General features: G+C 41.7%; 1 pseudogene; it reads left to right on the forward strand.

Moving 5' to 3' along the window:
- Positions 1–6638: 6638 nt before the first annotated feature.
- On the forward strand, positions 6639–7255 carry LOC150015024 (CD63 antigen pseudogene; annotated as a pseudogene).
- The last annotated feature ends 319 nt before the right edge of the window (positions 7256–7574 follow it).

Below are 7574 nucleotides of genomic sequence, written 5' to 3' on the forward strand. Positions count from 1 at the left end.
CACAGTTGACTGGACTTCCCTCCGTGTTTTCTACCTCTTCTTCCACTTCTGTCTGTGCTTTGGTTCCTTCTACGAGATAGCGTATGTAGGGAGTACAGTCTTTCATCATTAAGGAATTCAGCTACATTACTTAATAGTCCCGGTCATGCTTCTTCCCCCACAGACTCAGGATAGATGTGAAATATGTGAAGTGATAATGCTCTATGGGGAAAATAGACCTATTTTAATGACTTTAAAGGAGTCCTGAGTGCCCGCGATGGCCAGCAGCTCACTTGTCAGGAGCTGGCAGGCAGTCCTGTGTTGTGTCAGGGGTAACGCGGCGCGTCACTTTCAGAGAGTTTCTTTTGTATTTTCCTCCATATTATGCTGACCTCTCAGATGAAATAACCCCCTTCTAATAAAAGTCGGAGCAAATTTATGGACCTGCCCCCCTGACCACTTGTCCTGTAAGCTCTAAAAGGATAAAAGAAATCTTGATTAAGAGTCATAGGTCACTGCTGGACCATGTAAATGGTTGGCAGGGGCCAAATACTCACTTTTCTGGTTTGCCTTATCCTGTTGTGATACTAGGTGTTTGAGGGACGCGGAAGCTGGTGGAGTGAAGGTTCCTGCAGAGAACAGTGATGCAGTTAGTTCTCTTTAGAAATACAAGCTGTTGCTCTCATTGCCTGTGGTGCCTCGTGCCTTGGCACCACACAGGAGGCCTCAGGCTGGGCTGAGGTGAGGCTGCTAATGAAAAAGTAGCTGTGGCTCATCTGGATGAGTCAACCTGGGCTGAGTGCAAACGACATTCTATAATTAAAGGCCCAGGAAAATACCAGTGCTATCTTTTGTTGCCAGCACTATTACAATTGCCCTTTCTACCTGCTCCTGTGCCATTTTATCATTCATTCAACAAGTATTTATTAAGAAACTACTCTGTGTTCTATTCACTGTATACTTTAGGGATTACTTAAGGCAGCTTATAGATGAATGTGTGAGGACTCAGATGTAGATCTGGCCCTCAAGGAACTTGTCACTGAGTAAGAGGTAAATATCAGGCAGAGAGTGGCCAGTCCACGGTCTATCACTTACTAGATTTTTTAGATTTGGGCAAGTTACTCACTCTCATTCAAGTTTGGTGTCTAAATCTATAAGTTGTGAATAATACATTTCATTCCCAAAGGGTTACTTTAAGATTTGAAAAGACAGTGAAAAGGGCCTGGCGGATAGGCGCTTTTGATGAGTGGCAGATTGTATTATAATTGTTCAGCTACAGAGAAACCCCTGAATGAGTTCAAACAGGTAGTCAGCACCCACTCAATGGTGGAGACAGGAGTGAAAGTATCAGAGAGGGAACCAGCAGTTTCATGGGGACACACTTCTGAGCTGAGCTGGGGAAAATGTGTAGAATATGGGAATATGGTGATAGAACAGAGAAGAAACTATTCAAGACTTGTTAGTATTTTTTACACATTTTTTTAACAAATAGGCACTCATTTCGCATCATTTTTATTTGCAGTTTGTGAGTCAAATTTATCATGTTACCTAGACCTTAGCATAAATCCCAATGCCAAGGATGTGTTTTCTTTTGTCATCCCCACAACTGTCTATAAACAGCATCAACTGAATGACCGTAGAGGCTCATGACCAGCTCATGACATCTGCAGTAGTGGCATATCCCTCTGAAGCCATTGTACCATCACAGGCGTGTTGAAAAAGACACCCAAATGCTAAGTTCTAGTTGTTTTTCAGAACAGTGAGCATCTAGAGATATCATAGCAAGATCACAACTTCTGGGCTTGTGCATGGTGAGCCCTTGACTAGGATAGTTTAGATGGTTGTTATTATTATTGCTTATTTGGTACTTCTAATAATCCAGAATTTTAATTTGTCAGAAATGCCTCTGAATCTGAAAATGGTGGCATCCGCCCAGTGTCCTTCCATGCTGGCCAGCAGCTCATTTTGCCTGGGCTGTCTTTGGCCCTTGTGTCCAGCCTGGGTGCCTCTGTGCCAGCCTTCCAGGTCCATGAGATAAGGGGCCCCTTACGATCCTGCTTGTCAGGCCTGCTTAGAAGGGGCTTGTGTTCTACAGACAAGTATAAATAGGAGGCTCTCACCACAAACCTGACTCATACTGCTCTCTCCTCTGTGTACAATCTGGCCTGAATCTTGTTTGCCCCCCACCGCAGTCTTTTTCTCCGAGTACAGAATTTTGCTTTGTGGTGTTGGGTTGTTAGGAACCCAACTTGAATTCACTGTAGCTGTACTTTTGCTGGTCTTTCTCTGAGTAGGAAAGCAGCACTTGTGGGAGACCTCACTGTATTATTCTAGAACACTTGTTCTAGAATATATAGGTAGTGTGCTGTCCATAAGATTTGGGCCTGGAGGCACAGAGCATGATCTAAAGGAATCTTGGAACTGGTTGTAGTTCCTTCTGAGGGAGAGAGAGATATATGAGTAACCCAAGATAGGTATCCTAACTCAGAATTTTCTGAATGGTTAATGCTTGGCTGACATATTATACAGCTAATTTGTTTATACTTGTATCACATAATTATACAGTCTGTGTACAGTATGCTTTTGAAAGTATTACTTATTGCACAAATATTATAACAGAAACTGAACTCAGAACACAAGGAAAAATGTGCATGGTCTCACCATTTGTACAAAGAAACATTTTATATATTTGTTATATATTACTAGTCCCTGTGCATGTACCCATAACAGTATGGTTGAAACTATGCTGTAGATATCATTTGATATTCTGCTCTTCCTAGTTTTCCCCCTCTATACACTTCATTAGATTATTCACACATATGTCTAAAACTAATTATATCTGCATGCAGGCATTTATCTATTTTTATAGAACTTGTGCTTTAAACTCTGAGCATCTAGAGGGAGCTGCCTTTCTCACCTCACCCAGGTATTTTCTCTTTGTAGTGGGGGGAGGGATTAGGGCTGGTAGTAAGAGAGAAGTGCCCAGAGTTCATTGCCCGAGGCTGGCTTTGGTGTTTCCATCAGAAACGTTAGAGGCATTGTCTATCAGAGGGAAACCTCCTGGCCGTTCACGTTCAAAGAAGAGAATTTAGAAGGAAATATTTGAGGGACTCTGGGACATCCAGGAGATAGATCTGTACATCATTGCTTTGAGTGGAAGAAGTTAGGTGCAGGTAAATAGTGACTAAAAAAACTTGCACCTTGGTTTATTTGGGAATGCTTTTGAGCTTGGGTTTGAATACATTTGATGCTTTAGGATCTCTCTCTCTCTCTCATAAAAGAATAACCACTCACACTGTGCAGACTGAGGATGGGGGTGTTAAAGTAGTAAGATGATAACTTGAAGCTTTCCAAATGTTTCCAAAGTAGGCACAATGCATATTTTCCAAAGGGAGTGGGAAGGAATAAGAAATGCAGCCAGAGGTGAGAGGCAGGGAAACTAGAAACCAGTGGAGAAGAACAGTGGCTTTGAAGTTAGACAGCTGGAGGTTCAAATCTGCTCTGGTGCTAGTTTACTGGCCTTGGGCAAATTACTTCATATTTCTGAATCTTTCTTTGAGGAAGATAATTATAGTCCCATTTCATGAGGTTGTGGTGAGGATTAAATTGGATAATGTAAATAATGCACCCAGCACAATGCCTGGCATATATTGTAAGCACTCAATAAATGTGGAACATTATTACTATTATGGTTTTTCTTGTTTCATATTATAATCTGATTGCTTTCCATACTGGTGTCCCTGGACTAAGGTAGTAACGAGGCCTATAAACTATTTTTAGTATTTCAAATTCTAAGTAGATAGTTCTGGTCATTGTAGTAAGTACATGGCAGAGTCTTGAAACATGGTAGACATGGGGGAGAATAACAGAAGGGGTCCTTGTTGATAAAGTTGGGGCTTCAGACTCAGGAAGTTGGCAAAATATTTAATGAAAGGTTGTGGGTTTCTTGTCCTAATGGAAATAAATAGAGGATGATATGAGCAGAGGACTTGATTGATTGGTATAAGTGATCATTCCTTGAAGAACGCTGGGAGTTGATACACTCTGGAGTCCCCAGTGTCCAGTCATGTTTATTGGCTTGTTGAGCAGACTCACTGCCAAGTGTCTTCTTGGAAACGGAGAGCAGCGAAAACACTGCTAGGCAAATGGAAACCGGTTTCTCTACCCAACTTGGTAGAGCATTTTGCTCTAGGCAAGCAGACAGGCTCCAGGAGACATTTGTCTTTATGGTGTACCCCCCACCCCCTTTAGCTGTAATTTAAACTGACATCACTTGATTTTGACATTGCAACAAGGTCTCTGTGGACTTAACATTATGTTCATTTTCCCATGCACATCCTCACTGGAGATTGATGGATTTACACCAACATGGAAACTGGTTGGAATGGAAACCATCCAGAAAATGATTAGGGAGCTTGAAGCTTTCTGAAACTGGGCACAGCGTGTATTAAGTCATTGTTTTAATGAAACTTGTCTTAGCTGGGGTCTCTTAACCGCTTGTTTTCTAGTTTTAACATTAAGTCACTAATTTACACTAATGAGATGCTGTCAAGATTAAACACCAGTCTTACACTGTATTTGGCAAAGTGTACGATCTAACTTGAAATGTGGCTTTCCAAAATCCTCTGTATTAAACTTGGTGGAGAAATAGAAACAAACAAGCTGCCTGGTTTCAACAGAAACTGTCAACATACACATCTGGGAAGAAATTCATGGTAAATATGTTTTATATTATACCAGGGTGGTCTATAGTAGGTCCTATCAGTAAACAGCTAAATATCACCCTTCCCTGGTAAATTTGCATATTTATGTATTTAGTGTGAAATGCCATACACATCAGCTTTTGATGATTTTGTCTGTGGGTTATCCATTATAGAATTGTCCCCTAAAAAAGGGACCTAGCAAGGCAACGTGGGGAGCATATAGGTGTTGTAGCCACACACATCTAGGCCCAAGTCCCAGCTCTGACCTTATCCAGATGCTTGGCCTAGTAAGTTCCTTTACCTCCTTTTACTTTAATTTTTCTCACCTGAAACGTGAGGATAGTGATATTTATAGGACAATGTGGTTGAAAGGTTTAGTGAACATAGTACAGGTGGATAATGTAGTGTCTTATATATAGTTGACGCTCACTTATGCTCGCTTAAAGGTGTATTGAAAGACACACACATCACCCAATTGCATTCTTCCCAGGTTTGTCCAAGGCCACCCAGCCTTTCTTGGCCTTCTCTCCTATTGTCAGTTAATACATGTTCTTGAAGGCAATCAGATTTTTTATCATTGGTTTGGAGGGAGGAAAATAATTAGGAAGGCAAACCCTACTGCAAGAGCACTCATCTATCTTGCTGCAGGATCAAATATAAATGCTTTTTGGATTGCCCATTATTTATCTTTCACTTCTTCCCTTCATTAGTGGTGTGAATGGAGACATAGTTATCTTCTTACTTTGTTAATCATAATCTCTTGGCTTCTTCAAATCCTGCAATAGTAAAAATATGTTGTACTTTTATATCTCTTTTGGCCTCCCAAACCCCAAGAAAGCCAGTGAGAGGATAGAAGATGATGATCTGAAAGGTCACTTACATTCCCCAGATTATCAGGATATAGTTATGACTTTGTTTTTATGGAGGCAATATTCCTACAGAGAAGTATTCTCTCTCAATAGGAATTGGATATATGATAAGTGATGGGAAGGACACACTCTGAGCTGCTGTTACAAATACTGGTAGCATTTCTCTTTGCACTTATTTCTGAAGTCATTAAGACTGCATAGAGACTTTTGTCCTCCACTTATAGGTTTGCTCCTAGATTCAGGCTGGCGTTTGGATGCCTCTGAGTGATTCCAGCAACTGTTAAATGATGTTTCTGTTCCAAATAGTATTGTCAACTACAGAGTAAGATATTTGTTGTCGGGAGATCTTGTTTCTCTTCTTAGTCTATTTCCTCACTTTTGCTTCTCAAATCCATTCTTTAAAAAACAAAACAAAGCAAACAGAATGCCTGTATTAAAATTGTTTTATACTGATTCATGCAAATATCTCAGTCCTGTTGATGACACAAAAAGAAGAGCATCATTCTCTGGCCAGTGTGGCTCAGTCAGTTGGAGTGTCGTTCCATAACCAAAAGGTTGTGGGTTCGACCTCTGGTCCAGGTGTGTATGGGAGGCAACCAATTGGTGCTTCTACCTCGCATCAATGTTTCTCTTTCTCCCTTCCCCACTCTCTAAAAAAGTAATGAAAAATGTCTTCGGGTAAGGGCAAAAAATTAGAAAAGTGTCATTAAAAACTGTTAGAATTGGTTTTCTCTTCCCTGGCCTCGGTGGCTCAAGGAACCCTATTCACAGATGATGGCTATGAGTTAGGCACCGAGGATGATGAGAGGGCAGTTCTGGGGCCCATGAGGCCCCTAGGAAGCACTGCTCTAGGTTAGGAACATGTGCCCTGGGATCAAGGCTTTCTGGGAACTCCTCTTTTGGCATTTGATCAAACTGGGCAAGGATGGGCCATCCTCCTCCCCCGCAGTCAAGTTTCCTGGAGGGGCCTGTGCGGTGGGACTGATCGCTGTGGATATTGGGGCCCAGTACATCCTCAGTCAGACTATCAGCCAAGGGGCCACTCTTGGCTCCGTGTTGCCTGTGGTCATCATTGCAGTGGGAACCTTCCTCTTCCTGGTGGCCATTGTGGGTTGCTGTGGGGCGTGCAAGGAGAACCATTGTCTTATGATCACGTTTGTCATATTCCTCTCCCTTATCATGCTTGTGGAGGTGGCCGCAGCCATTGCTGGCTGTGTGTTTAGAGAAAAGGTGATGTCAGAATTTAATGAGGAATTCCGGCAGCAGATGAAGAATTACCCCAAACAGAACCAGACAATTTCGTTCTTGGGATGAGATGCAGAAAAATTTCAAGTGCTGTGGGGCTGCTAACTCCACAGATTGGGAGATGATCCCTCTTGAGCCCAAGGGCCGTGTCCCTGACTCCTGCTGCATCAATGTCACTGAGGGCTGTGGGATTAATTTCAATGTGAAGCAAATCCATCCTGAGGGCTGTGTGGAGAAGATTGGGTTCTGGCTGAGGAACAGAGTGCTGGTGGTGGCGGGGGCAGCCCTGGGCATTGCCTTTGTGGAGCTCCTGGGAATTGTCTCTGCCTGCTGCCTTGTGAAGAGCATCCAAAGTGGCTATGAAGTGATGTAGAGGGTCTGGTCTCTTCAGCCCCTCATTTCGGAGAGTGGGGTAGTATACTCCACATTTTTCAATTAAACGGATTATTTTTTCAGACAAAAAAAAAACAACAACAAAAAACTTAGAATTGGTTCAGGAAAAATATTCTCTAACTGTGGGAAAATTCATTCTATCTAGAAGAATACCTCGAAATCGCATAAGATTTTTATTGTCTTTTACTAAATAATGCGTTGTTCAAAAAAATAAAAGAAGAAAAAAACTTTAAAAACCATACTAACAGCAATACTGAAAATACATATGTATCCTCATTTTAACAAAGAACACAATAGTTCATGGGAAGTATTGTCTTAAATTTAAAATCATTGCAGTGGTTTTGATTGTTTTTTTTCACTTGGAAGTGCTCACATTCTGGAATGT

Source organism: Furipterus horrens, unplaced genomic scaffold (assembly GCF_987537825.1).
Source record: "Furipterus horrens unplaced genomic scaffold, mFurHor1.1.pri manual_scaffold_3, whole genome shotgun sequence".
Lineage (NCBI taxonomy): Eukaryota > Metazoa > Chordata > Mammalia > Chiroptera > Furipteridae > Furipterus > Furipterus horrens.